Source organism: Urocitellus parryii, chromosome 2 (assembly GCF_045843805.1).
Source record: "Urocitellus parryii isolate mUroPar1 chromosome 2, mUroPar1.hap1, whole genome shotgun sequence".
NCBI classification, from domain to species: domain Eukaryota; kingdom Metazoa; phylum Chordata; class Mammalia; order Rodentia; family Sciuridae; genus Urocitellus; species Urocitellus parryii.
Genome location: NC_135532.1, coordinates 86536111 through 86551800, shown reverse-complemented (window position 1 = coordinate 86551800; position 15690 = coordinate 86536111).

Here is a 15690-nt window from a genome sequence, read left to right as displayed (position 1 = left end):
TGCCTAAATGAGAAAAATATAGAATGAGACACATAATATTCTTTCAAACACTAAATATATAAAATGCAATAAGACTATTATTTTTTAATACACAAAATCTCTATATTTTTAATTTACTTCATGTACCCATAAATTTTATGATCAGTTTCCACAATGGGTATTCAAGTGTAAACAAAAAAAACAGCATTAATAAATCAAGAACACTACTACTAATAGTCTCAAAACAAATAATTAAATTTAGATTACACCTTCTGACAGTAAAAGCAAAATGAATAATAGCACTTGCCTTATTTGATAGAAATGTGATAGTGTTTTGTTATTGTCATTTTCAAAAAAATAAAACTCATATAACTTACTAAACCCCATTTGTAAAAGATGACTTAAATCCTTGTAGGAGGGGAACCCTGTTGCAATAATTATAGGTTCTTATTTCAGGACATACAGTGATATGATTGTACATAATTCTAAGCAATGTACATAAGCCAAACTTGGTATAATTCTCATTCTCCCAGCAATTCTCTGAGGTAGATAATATTAGGTATTTTATAAAAAAAGAAACTAGTCAAAGAAAGGCCAAATAACTTCCCAAAATCCATGCATCTGGTTAGTGGCAAATTATGAAAGCAATATTCCTCATCAAGTGTTTGAAAGAAATAATAAAAGACAATCTATATTATCCCTCTGTATCTGGATATAATTGTAAATAATAATTTCTGCATTTTGCCATTATTTAAAAAATAAAATGACTATATACCTTGGCAATGTTGGAAATCTAGTTTCAATAAATTAAAGGTTTATTTTTTCTTCATCAAATTCATCATCATGCATCATTCATCTATTCAATGATTTACTCAAGCATGCAACCAAGAGAGCACATAATGCATATTCAATTGTGTTGTTGGAACAGGGAAACAAGGTTCTGATACTTTAAAACTTCATAATCCAAAAGGAATAATCTGAACTCTTTGGTCAATATTTTACTTTTGTATTGTACACAAACACAGCACACAGATTCTAAGTACTTACTATTTTGATACCCATGATATTTTAGAGTACTATAAAAAAATCATAGCAATGATTTTTTATAGTACTCTAATACAGCCTGATGATACTGTCAAGGCAGAATTCATGATTACACTCTCTTGAGTATGACCTATATTTCCTATATATCTATATTTGGATGTTTTCTACTACATAAGTTTTTAAAACTCTATCTATGATAGTTGAAATTTTGGGTCATCATTTGCATGTTCAATTACATTAGGATATCCAATATTGAACCAAAACTCAATGAATAACCACCCTTATTATAGAAAATGTACAAGTAAATAGAAATTCTAAGGACCATTAGAATTTACAATTTTATAACTGAATTGTGTAGATAATTCATAGATATTTGTAAGACAATTTACTATAAATCTTCAATGGAACCCTATGAAGCTTTCTAATATTGGATATGCAAACTCAGTTAACTGAATAAGCCTGTCCTCTAATGAATCATTTCTAAGAGCATATGAAATACATTGAAATCTTGTAATTTTTTTTAACTCTCTAATTCGACTTCTTCTTTAGTCATTGTTCACTTTTCCATTTTTTCTAGAAAAATCCTCTAAGTAGTTTCCCACAATTATCATTTGAAGTCCGGGTTTCATGGTGACAATGTATTGAAACTATTCCATGTTAAAGTCACTTGTTTTCATCTTTGTCAAACTGTTAGCAGCACTGATATTCAGAGCATTCCCTTTCTTTGTCCTAAACTACATTATACTCTCTTCTTTACACAAGAAGTATTGACTGACTGAGAGCATGATGAGAAGTGGAGCCCAGTAAGCTCCTGAGCCCTCTGGGCTCCTCAGGCACCAAGCCAGAGGATGCTGGGGGCCCCGTTGGGACAAGCCTCGGTCTCTACCTGGCAGACACCTGGAGCTCTCACAGCGACTTCCCACTGGCTCACCCAGGATGTGAGGGACCAAGCACCCACCTCTCCCCACACCTGGATGACCTGATGGTGGCGGCACCTGTTCTGGCTCAATCCTATCTGTCCTAGTCAAAGATACTGCAGAAGATGGCAGTGGGCTTGGTGTGGTGAGAAGAATGGCATATCTGGTACATATTAGGAAGACTTTTTACATGGATTCCAAGTGAAATGGGGGCCACTAAAATGCTGTGAGCAGAGAAATCACAATCTAACTTGGTCTAACTGGTCCACTGTGATAAGAATCAATGGAAAGAGGATTTACAAAGAGACAAGGAGATCCATTAGCTGAGTATTTAGAGAAACAAATAAATAGACTAGGCTGGAGGGTCACAAAAGGTGGGAGAAAACCCAGGGGGATGAGTAACATCCTGAAAGTATGAAAAAAGTGTGCTAGAGGAGGTTTCTATGGGGTCCAATATTGCTAATAGGGTAAGTAAGATTGTATGGAAGAAATTGTTTCTAGATATATGCAAGTGAAAATTGGAGGGAAAATTGGGAAAAACAATTTTGGAGGAAAGGCTGGGTGAAAATATTGGAGTTCAAACACGAATGGAGGTCTGGGGATGTAGCACAATGGTAGCGGGCTCGCCTAGTATGCTTAAAGTCCTGGGCTCTATTCCTGGAATTACAGAGAACAAATAATATACAAAAAAATAAACAAAGGGAAAAGGAATGTAGCTCAGTGAGTACAGCTACTTCTTTCTATAACCTCCTAGCTAAGTGGCATAGTTGGCTATGAACTATTTAATTTAACTGCATTTTTCAATCCTCACATAATGATTTCATAGTATGTTTGTGATGCATTAATTTTTTCATTTACGTATGTGCCATAAAAACACACTAAGTTATTAAATCATTAGTTCATAAAACTATAAACTAAACTAAAATAACCCTTAATATGTTTTAGAAATATATTATATAAGCTGATTACCATTTGCTCATACAGATAGATAATCACCACAGAAAAAGACAAAATATTTCAAGGGCACTAATTCTTGCTTAAAGCAAATCTTCTATTTCTAGGATATTTTGTAGTATGCAAATACAAAGTTATTATGTATATTAATATACATATTTAATATAAAGTAATAAAATATAAGTAATAAAAAGATAGCAATATTTAATGTATAAACTCAAACATTTTAAGTTGTATGTTAAGTCTCTGTTGAAAAATGTGGTGGGATGCATGCTCCAATATATTATCTTTAAAAAAGATGATGGCATAGATGCAATTGACCTTTACAAGGAAGATTCACTTCATTAGCTAATCTTGAATTTAGCACAAAAGTCAACAAATTAGTGCCTGTGGGCCCAATCCATCATTTTGCATATTTTTCTAAAGAAAGTTCTATTGTTTTGTGGTGCTGGGAATAAAACCCAGAGTCAAGGGCATGCTGAACAAATACTTCCCATAGACATATTTCCATTCTCTTATTAAAAAAAGTTTTAGTGAAATGCACTCCATACCCATCCAGATGTGACTATAATGTGTTTCAGACTATAGTCACAAAGATGCTCTTGTCCACAAAGACTAAAATATTTACTGTCTCTTTGCAGAAAAAGTTTGCCAACTCCTACTTCAGTATATTGAAGATTTGATAGAAGTTTTAGTAGATTTTACCCAATATAATAAAGTATTGATGAAACATTGACCCCCATGTGCAATGCATTCACAATATTCAGATTAATCTGATGATTCATTATTTGAGCACTTGGGCATTGGAAACAGGTACCCCAAATCTACCGGTGAGTAGCACTACTGTAACAAGGCAGAGTGCCAGTGCAGCAGGCAGCTTCTTTTTGTAACTCAAAGTGAGTACAAAAACAAAATTAGGATTAAGAAGTGTCATTAAAATAACTGCCTTAAATATACTTTACTTGTGAAATAAACAGTACACTAGAGAGCTAGTCTCATTTTAAGTGCTTGTGTGGTTGATTATTTTATAGATATGACAATTTAACTGTTTCATTATTTAAGACAATTTAAACTAACCCCTATTTGATATGACAATGCCACACTGAATGCTCTTAATACACATTTAATATATACTGTTTCCATAAATGTTCTCAGCATATGCATTGCATGTCTTCAATGGACACGTTGCATATATCAGATACATTCACCTTTGTACATTTTGTATGATATAGAATTCATATCTTCAACAAATGTGTTCATGTACATTTGTAAATCATGTTTTCTTGTTCCAGAAAGATAAGTAACAGAAGTGAAGCTGGTAGATTTATGGAATAATATTTGAAATTTTGATGCATGTAAATAAATCACCCTTGCAAAAGTACTGACAAATTTCATTTATCCAACAGGACAGAAGAATGTATTTACCCTCATAATTGCCAAACTTGATTATCATTTTAAAATAAATGTGTCAATATATATATGACAAATGACATCTAATGGCTTAATTACTACTGGGAGTATTGCCTTTGCCTTACCCATCATGTTCTTCATTTTTCTTAAGAAAATACCTTTGGTGATCAGCATTTCTGTTCTTTCTTTGTTCAATGAATTCATCACCATTGTTATCAGTGTCCTCCTCACTGTGATGTAGGATTTGTGACACTTCCATCTGATTAATTTTATACTTCTTCCTTGTTATTTCCACCTTTAATGAAAGACCAAGGATAATAGTTACTTTTTAGTAAGAAGAATTAAGATTTTGTTCTCATCACTGATTTCATTAATCGATTTAGTTTGGTTGTCATGACATTAGTTCTTAATAATCTTTTTGGTTTTTAATTTTATACAATATCACTGAATTTTTGTCATTTCTGTTTGAGTTGAACAACTTTTTTCAAAACTGCAAAAAGAACAATTCTTCATTCTGTGCTTTTATTTTTGTCCACTCTTTGCTACCTAATATTTGCATACCCTATATGACTGGAAGAAATTAATAAAAGTTGACACAAGATGTGCTCTGTTCAATATTTACTCCTTGGATTTTATATTAAACAGCCAGGATTAGGGATGTGGCATTCTGGGCCTCAGTAACAGTAGGAAGATTTCCCCTTGTTGCATTGAGCACTTTCTCTCTCATTGTCATTGGATGTTCTTTTCTTATTTGGATCCTGGGATATCAAGGGTGAAGGAGCTCACTCAAATACAGATTTCACTTTCCATAACTATAGCAGGATATATTAGCAATTAGCCCCATTATCTACGTGGGAGTAAAACTAATGTATACATGGGAAATTGGAAAGTCTCTTCCACTTTGATTTTTCCCCCACACTTTTTATTGGTGTACTATAGTTGTATATAATGATGGGATTTGTTACACAATCATACATATGTCAAATATAACAATATAATTTGATCAGTATTGCTCCCCAGCACTTCTCCTCTCCCTCCTCCCCTAACTTTTTCCTCTAAGGATCTTTCTTTAATTTCCATGAGATTTTCCCCTCACTTTTCTTTTCCTTTTTTCTCTCTAGCTTTCATACATGAGAGCAAAAATATACCCCTTGATTTTCTGAGAGTAACTTATTTCACTTAACATAATGGTCACTAGCTTGTTAATTTTCCTGCAAATGACATGATTTTATTTGTCTTTATGGCTGAATCAAATGCCATTGTGTATGTGCACCACATTCTCTTCACCCATTCATCTGCTGATGGAAACCTAGACTGGATCCACAGTTTGATTATTATGAATTATGTTGCTATAAACATGGCATGTATGTATCACTGTAGTATGGTGATTTTAATTCTTTAGAAAAATACTGAGAAGTAGTATAGCAGTGTCACATGGTGGCTCCAGGCCTAGTCTTTTGAAGAACCTCCATATTAATTTTTGTAGTATGTGTATGTGGCAGATAGCTATGCTGTTTCCAAAGTGTGAACCATTGCGACTTGTGCTCATCAGTACAATATGATATTTTGGTTCCTTTAGGACATAAACCTAGGAATGGTATAGCTTTGTTATGTGGTGATTATATTCCTATTCTTTGGAGAAGCTTCCATACTGATTTTATAAAGGTTGTAGTAATTTACAATCTCCCCCCAAAAATAAAGTGTTCCTTTTCTCCACATCTTCTCCAGCATTTATTATTATTTATATTATTGACAGCTGCCATTCTGACTGGTATGAAATAAAATCTCAGTGTAGTTTTGATTTGCATTTCCCTTATTACTATGTTGGACATTTGTTCATATATTTGTCAGACATTTTATTTCTTTTATTGAGAAGTGTCTGTTTAATTCATTGACCATTTACTAATTGGGCTCTTCTAATTTTGTGGAGTAAATTCTTTTTGAGTTTTTTTTCTATATTCTAGGTATTAATCCTCTGTCAGAAGAGTAGCTAGCAAAGATTTTCTCCCATTCTGTAGGTTTTCTTTCACATTCCTCATTGTTTTCTTTGCTGTGCAGAATCTTTTTAATTTGAGGCCATCCCCTTGATTAATTCTGGGCATTATTTTATGAGCTTTAGGGATCCTAGTGAGAAAGCAGTTGCCTGTGCCTAAATCTTGGAGTGTTGACCTGATGTTTTCTTTCAGAAGTTACATAGGTTTTGTTCTAATTCCTAGGTCTTTGATCCACTATTGAGTTGATCTGGGGGAGAGGCTGTGAGACAAGTTTCTAGTCACATTCTTCTATGCTTGGGAAAACAATTTTCCCAGCACCTTTTGTTTAAAAGGCTATCTTTTCTCAGAGGTTGAAGTAATTTACAACATCTGAGATACAGGATCAGATGCCTGCATGGGTGTGGGTTTATCTGTGTCTTCTCCTCTGTACCATTCATCTATGTGTCTTTTTTATGCCAATATGATTATTTTTTGTTAACTATAGCTCTGTAGTATAATTTGAAGTCAGGTATTGTGATGCCTCCAGCATTGCTTTTTGAACTTGGAATTGCTTTGGCCATTTTGAGTCCTTTTTTCTTCCAAATGAATTTTAGAACTGTTTTTTCTAATTCTGTGAAAAACATGATTGGTGTTTTGATTGGTATCACAGTGAATTGTATTGAATTTTTGACAGTATGGCTACCTTAAGAATCAATTTCTTTTTTTTAATATTGTAGAGTTTTCATTCACCTTAGGATACTAAAAGACTATTCTGAAAGACAATTTCATTTGGATTCATCTAAATTGTTGAAGCAAGGAAAATGGCATGAAAAATGGGTTTGAAGTTTACATGATTGCATACCTTTGGCTGCTTATTTTCAGGGTCATCAAGCATGCTTTTCTTTTCTTCTCTTTTCACTATTAAAGATGGTTCTGCCAACAAATGTATTAGTCTATTTACATTACTTTAAATAGTTAGAAGAACAATCAGAGTAAAATGAAAATGCCTAGTACTAATAATAACAATAACATTTATTTTATCAATTAGAAATTGAATTTAAACATTACCTGCATAATTACTATTTATAATGTGGTACTTTGTACTAAAATCAATGACTTGTGCATACTTTTTTTTGACAGGCAAATTGATTTTAGTATTATTATATAATCATATGGGCTATATCTTATTCTAATCAGGATGCCATTTTTGTGGATGTACACAATGGTGAGATTCACCATGGTGTTTTCACATATATGCACAGGAAAACTATGTCACATTTATTCCACTGCATTCTTAGCACACTCTCAACTGCTGAGAGTACTTTTGATTTTCTTTTGAGATGGGGTCTCATTAAGGTGCCCAGAATAGCCTGACACCAATTGTCCACCAGGCTTCAGCCACCTGAACACCTAGGCTATACAAATGTGTTCTGCTGACTTCTTTAGAAAATACTTCTACTGACCCAAACAAACCACTTGTAGAGAACTGGATGTTGTTAGCTTCAGTGCAAACAAATACCCCAAAAATTCATCTACAAATTCACCCACTGAACATAAAATGACAAATCCTCAGAAAAAAGAAAACAACTTTTCAATAGCATAGAAACATAAAAATCCACACACTACATTATTTTCTACTTCCTAATAGTAAGTTTCAATCAGGCCCTGTGCATCTTTAATGGTTTCCAAAGTGCCTGGTACTTTACTCCTTTACAATGAACACTCTGCCCCTTTTGTTTGTCCACACTTCTGACAAATTTCTACTCTAAAGATGTGGTGTTCTCTGAATTGTTCCTTGATTTGGGCTGTTGTTCTCTTAATAAAAATAGATAAATAAAAGTTTCTTTCCTTAGGGCACACTTCAGCGTGTTTCTATGCCTTTATGGCTTAAATTGTAAATTATTTCTCTACATGTAAATTTCTTTTACTTGTGAACAGGAGAAAATATTTTTAGTCATCTTTGTGTACCCAGCCTTTATTTCTTTGACCCCATAATTATATTTTGAGTCCCTGGTAAGTGCTAATGTAGATAAATGGTGTGGGGGATGATTTTGCTTGAATTAGTCCTAAGCTGAGAGTTAAAACATACTAGCCAGAGAGAAATAAAGGAAGAGAACATGAAAGCCGTTACAAGAGAGGGTGGCACCTTTTAAGTAGGGTTTGTGTTTGTCAAAAATATTGGGATGGTGAGGAGGAATGGCAGAGGACAGGGAAAAATGAAGAAAAGGATAAAAATAGTTGAACAGAACTCATTCTATCAATGTTTTCTAGGTGAGTTTAAGGTGATTGACATGAGTATTATCAAGAGTGGTGGTTCATAGGTATACATGCATCAAAATAAAATCACTCTAATGTTGTGGGCAGGATGGAAATGAGGGGTATAAGCATAAATGGAGGGAGATAAATAAGTATAAGACAATAGAGCAAAATAAAGATGACAGGGGCCTAAATGGAGGGAACATCCTCAGGATCACATAGGATCCTACATTTTCAGCCCCCAGGAAGATTATGTTTCCTAAATTATTAAAAGTACAAATCAAAGTCTGTGGAAAATGAGACTCTACTCATGACTATTAATAGAGCTGGGAATGAAATGCCCTTTGACCTGGCCCAGGGTTCCCTTATTATGGTGATATTGTGTTGTGTGCATACCCCACAAGCCCAGGGAGCAGGCTACATTTGTGTTGTGATCCCCTGGCTCTGAATGGCTTCTCAGGATGAACCCCATCAGTGGCCAGGCCTAGAAGCCCTTTCATGATTGTGACTCATGGAGTCAGCTCATCCCCAAAGAGGGAGGGACACATGCTCCACTCCAGCAGTCTTGGGCTCCTGGTGGATGAGGGTTTGTGAACACAGGAAGCCATCCCAGTGCTTCCCAGTTGTGTATATATATCACATTTCCTTAACATTCATCTCTTAAAGGTTACCTTGGTTTATTCTCCATAACTTGGCTATTATAAACTGTGCTTGGCTATTACAAACTTGGCTATTATACTGTGAGCCTATTTCCCTATGGTGTGCTGAATTTAGATCTTTTGGATATATTCCAAAGAGTGGGAAGCTGGATCATATGCCATTCATAGTGTTTTTTGAGAAACCTTCATAGTTTCATGAGAGGCTGTGCTAATTTGCAATTCCAACAACAGTGTTTGAGTGTACCTCCCCCTGTATTCTTCCCCAAACTTATTATTATTTGTATGCTTGATGATGTCAATTTTAACAGAAGTGAGATGAAATCTCAGTGTAATTTTGACTTGTATCTCCCTTATTGCTAGAGATGTTGAGCATGTGTTCATATATTTGTTGCCCACTTAAATGTCTTCATTTGAGAAGTATATGTTTAGATCTTTTGCCCATTAGCTGATTGGGTTATTCCTAAAGAAAATGTAGTAACTAAACATAACAGAGTATTAGTAAGCCATAAAGAACAACAAAATTATGGCATTTTCTGGTAAGTGGACGGAACTGGAGACTATCATGCTAGGTGAAATCAACTAGGTTTGAAAAGTCAAAGGTCAAAAGTTTTCTCTGACATGTGAAAGCTAGTCCAAAATAATAGGGGAAAAAAAGGGAAAGTGAGAAAGAAAGGAAAAAGGTGTGTGTGTGTGGGGGGGAGGATTCCATTAAAGTAGAAGAAAGACCCATGGATTAGATGAAGGGGGCTAGGGGTAAGGGAGAAGAGATGGGATAAGGGAAGAAAAGCAGAATGAATCTGACATAAGTTTCTCATGTCCATATATGAATATACCACAGGGAATCTCTCCATTATGTATATTCGCAAGACTCTAATACAAAACAAACAAACAAACAAACATAATCAGGTGTGTTAGTGCATGCCTGTCATCCCAATGGCTCAGGAATAGGAAGTGGAAGGATGGCACTTTTGAAACCAGCCTGAGCAACTTAGTGAGAATATAAGCAACCTAGTGAGATCCTGTCTCAAAATAAAAAATAAAAAATGCTGTGAATGAGGCAATCCCTAGTACCACAAATAAATAAATAGACAAGATAAACACAAATACACAAAATAATAGAATAGAGGGGAAAAAGAAGACCTAGTAACAGGGGAAGAAAGTCAAGAAGGAAAAGTCAAATACTGGGATCCAAACTAGAGCAACAAATATTCCATAATTTCATAATTGTGTCCAAATGAATCCTAATTTATGAAAAAATAAAAACAGCCAATTAAAAAAAGGATAGAAGACTGGTGGTGAATCTTAGTGGCCAAGAGCTGTTTAGTTTGAAAAATAAATGGGATTCAATCCCCACCATAGAAATAAAACAAAACAAAACAAAACAAAGGAATAGTGACAAAAATGAGAGGAAAAACATCAGTGGTACACATAAGTAACTTTGAATTTATCACTTGTGGTCACTATTCAATGACGTGAATGATTGTTCTCTATACAATACAATACAATTCTAAAGGTCTGAGAAAATTAAATAGATATATACAATATATTGTTTGATTTTCTAAGTGCAGTCCTGATCACATGAGTGTTGTGGGCATCACATAAAGTGTGACAAAATATACAACATTTTCAGTGCAATTTCTCAATAGGTTGGATGTCATAATGGAAATAAAATGAATTATTTAAAAAGATGAGTTTTCCTATTTCCCAGACTGGCATTGAAATCCTGCCTCAATCTCATAAGAAGCTGGAATTATACTAGGTCTCGCTGCCTACCTCACTGCAGTAAAAATATTTCAATATTGGGGAAAAATTATGGCCCAATAATCCACCTCTGTGAAGCCCTAAAAAGTGTAGTGACTCCAATAGCAGAGCTTAAAACATAGAAATATTTGAGATAAATGTTACAACTTAAAAATCTTTCTTATTAATATATACTTTTAATCATGGGTGCCAAGATTGACACTGGCCATGATTGTGCAAAATCATCATTTCAAATGAAGGGAAAAAAGAATTAGGAATAGAAAGAGTATACTAATTCACAAGTTTTAATATAATATAATTCATTTTAGAGAATTTGTACTGTGAAATTTACCAGGTTTGAGTGTCCTTATGGCCTTGATCCCTCCTGCTTCATTTGGAAAAGAATCTTTCATGGTAGTGGTAGGCTGGATGTATTTGGAAAAGAAAATAAATATTACATTCTTCATACCATGTGCAATCACTAATCCAAGATACAAATAAAAATCAAATTACTTTTACCTTAGGAAATTTCTCTTGAGACACTGAAAAGCAAAAGGGACATATATCATTAACCATTAAAATAGGACAAAAACTACTCATCCATTCCTTCTGAATTAGTATGGAGCTGAATCACTGTGCTTAGCTTTGATAATGATTATTATACTTTTGGGTGTGTCTCCTTTTTGTGGTTGGTAGAGTCACATGACCAAAATGTACTGAAGAACACCAGGAATATGTAGTGATGATTCCAAAAATGAGATTATGTTTCCAATGACCAAAATAAATTAGGAATGTGTATTTACAATCCTAAACATGCATACTGATGGAGAAAAATGTGACCTCTAATCAGAGGACAAATGCAGGACCTTGACAGGCTAAATGTGAAAGTTGATTTCAGAATGTAACAGTGTGTATCTTTAATATAATTAAAAAATATTTAATCCATCACATTATATTTGTGTGTCATATCCCTCCATTTCTTCTACAAGTTTAATAGTACAAAGCTGTCATAAGGGCCCAGATAATTGTACAATTTCTTGCTCATTAAAAGAAGTTCTCTGCACTGGTCAGCTCAGACATGCTTTTAGAATGACAGCTAATGAAAATATTCTTGTTTTTCCATACCTATGGGAGAAATAGGTACACTGATAATTCTTATTTCCTCTGGTTTAGCCATGTTATCATTTCTTGATCCACTCATGAGAGAAGACATAGGAAGCTAAGGAGAGCAACTAAGAACAGAATAGGGAGGAAGAGCATGAGGAGAAGATCACCATTAAACAGGGACTAGAGGGGGGAGGGAAAGAGAGAGAGAGAAGGGAAATTGCATGGTAAAGGAAGGAGACCCTCATTGTTATACAAAATTACATATAAGAGGAAGTGAGGGGAAAGGGGAAAAAAACAAGAGAGAGAAATGAACTACAGTAGATGGGGTAGAGAGAGAAGATGGGAGGGGAGGGGAGGGGAGGGGGGATAGTAGAGGATAGGAAGGGCAACAGAATACAACAGACACTAGTATGGCAGTATGTAAAAAAGTGGATGTGGAACCGATGTGAATCTGCAATATGTATACAGGGTAAAAATGGGAGTTCATAATCTGCTTGAATCAAATGTATAAAATATGATATGTCAAGAGCTTTGTAATGTTTTGAACAACCAATAATAAAAAAAGTAAAAAAAATACTAAAATGTGGTAATCACAAAGAAGAAAGCATGTGTCAGAGTTATCACCATATCAAGAACAATTATAATTCAAAATAATTAGATTTAAAATAAAAATTATTGTGTTCAAGGAATTAACTCTACAAAGTCTTCTGCTTAAAAAACTAAACTCTTTTGATATATCATGTTAGTCTTTAAAGGATCTTATCAGAAAATTAGCTATCTAAGGATGAGACTGTCACTCACAAAAGAGTATAACCATAGCAGGCCCAAGACCATGGGGTCAATTCATAGTACCATCACTCCCCTAAATGAAAAAATTTTAGAAACTTTAATAAGATAACCAAAGTTTTTAAAATGATATATATCTCAGGTGAACAAATACATGATGCAACACCCATTCCCAATGCCTTGTTGTTGTTAAGGAGAGGAGAAATGAGTAGCTATAGATTACACAATATTAGCAGCCCTACATCTTCCAATAAACTCAGGACCAATAAAATCTCATTTTTTTACTGATTCAAATATACTGAAGCCAAATGAAATTCATCCTCTCAGTTTCTTAATTTCTGCTTCCTTCTTACCTGTCAAGAGACATACTCAAATTATAGACAAGATTGATGTTTCCCTATGATCTAGTTATAGCCTGAACTATGATCGAATGGTCTTCACTGACATTTCTCTCAATACTTTTTCTATAGAGAGGTTTGTTCCCTTGCTACCCAGTATGTGGTCTAGGGAGCATGAACATTGGAATCACCTTTGATTTTATTAGAAAGGTAGAATCAAAGAACTGTTGAATTTGAATGTGCATTCTGGACATTAGAATGACTGATGACTCATTAAATGTTGAGATTCTTGGGCTATACTGATTCATTTCTAAGTTCTCTACCTCAACTTCCTATTTGGAGTTAGCCTCAGACTCCTCCTGTTCACATCCCTGTTGTAAGCTGTATACAAATCACACTTTTCAGTAGACATTTGAACAAATGACGACTTTGCATTCACCCAAAAAGCAATCTGTTTTTTCTCTTTTGCATTTTGTTTCTCTCTGCTATTTTCTGTCCTAGGAAGTAGTAACATTTTAGATGATGATGTTAAATCATATACATACATAGCGGACTATATGGGTTTATATGTAGTTATGGTAAACAAAACATTGCTCTGTGTGATCAGAATCAATGGGTTTGCAACAGTAAGAGACAGAGAAAGTATCGAAAACCCTCCTACTTGCCAGACAAATTGATGCTATAAAACTTAACTTCTGTTTTTTTCCTCAATACAATTTCAATAGTACATTTATTCAACTATTAGAATATACTGGTGGTCAGGTTGAAAATAAACATCTCATATCATGAATTATTTTCATATATAATTCTTACCTTCTATATGTTCTTTTACTTTGTGTTTTTCTCTTTGATTTACATCATCATCATTTTCAGATGAATGAATATGAAACATCTTCAGAAGCCTCCCAAAACAACCCTGGTAAAGTGAATATCAATAATGAGTGGCATAAAGATTTCTAATCACAATCTAATAAGACATCGAAATTTATAGTTTTGAGATCAATGAGTAAAAATTAGACAAGTGCCTAATGAAAATCGAAATATTTCAAACCGGAACCTCATATACACTCTCCAGATTAAGCTGCACTTTTATCTCCATATGGAAACTGACACTGTAAAACCAAGACGAAGCACAAAGAGACATATTTACTGACAATACAATAGATGATGTGCATATTCCCACAAGGAACAAACTTCAGTGTACCTGATCCAACACTTCATTTCCCACCAAAAGAGGATATTTAATAAAAACTGATTTTAAAAAAAATTCTTACAAATACACATGCTGTTATTCAGCATTGAATATTGAATTCATTCCAGTGACTGACTTATTTTAGTGTATGAATAAGAAACTGGTTTTGATAAAAGAGTCTGGATTATGTCATATTAAAAAGAAATAATATAGTATTGATGTTGCTTCTTTTAGATCATCAAGAGTTTACAAAGTCTAATTATCTTTTGTTAAAATTTTTCTTGATAAAAATTATTTGAAAAAAATGGCATAGTACTAAGAAATAGGTTTCTATCTATTCCCTTTAACCAACAGTACATAACCATCAGGTTGAGCATGAAATGATTTCCAGTTAAGGAAGAACAACAAAACATTTACCAAGGAGGGCTGGGGTTGTGGCTCAGTGATAGAGCACTTGCCTGGCACATGTGAGGTACTGGGTTAGATTCTCAGTACCATGTAAAAATAAATAAATAAATAAAATAAAGGTATTGTGTCCATCTAAAACTAAAAAAAAAATATTTTTTAAAAAAGTTCCCCAAGGAAGGAAAGAGGTACACAGACAGACACAAAAGTGACTGATACCTGAGTGGTGTGCAGCTATGCCAAGATATAGTGTGGCTATGGGATAACCAGAGTGCAATTAGAGGGAACCAGTGAATAACAAAGGCATTCCTAAGACAAATGGACTGCAGCAGCGCCAGGCAAAACCTGGCTGAGTTGAAGAGGAAAACTGCACTCTGGTGAGCTCAATGGGAGAATCCTAGCAATCCCAGCAAAACCCAAGTCCAGTACAGTCAACCAATCATTTTCAGCAAAGGAGAGACTTGGATTCTGCCTGATGTGTCAAGGGAAGATAAGTGTACTGGGATTCTTTCCTGCAGCTTCTCAGAGTGCCTGCCTGGGAGATTTCATTCACTAGGGCTCCTATTCTCAGATTTTTTCATGAGAGATCAGAAATCACAAACTTTTTATTTTGACTTCAAGGCTCAACTCTGACATGAATTCACTGCGTCATGAGGTATTCAGAAGAGTCATACTGGGTTGTAGGAGAGAAATCTAAGGTGCACATGTGCTGGGAGCTCTGCGTAGCTGAAAAAATGCACCTATAGTTTACCCAAGGAAAAAAAAGACAGGGACTTTCATTTCAATGTGATGTTTGTAGCCATGGACAGACCATCATCTGGTAAGAATCACTGTTCACACAGGTGAGCAGATATCCCAATTATGGACATACTTAAATTTCAGAGGCACCTGGGGGGATTGCCCTCATTTCCACCACTGACATTGGTTCAG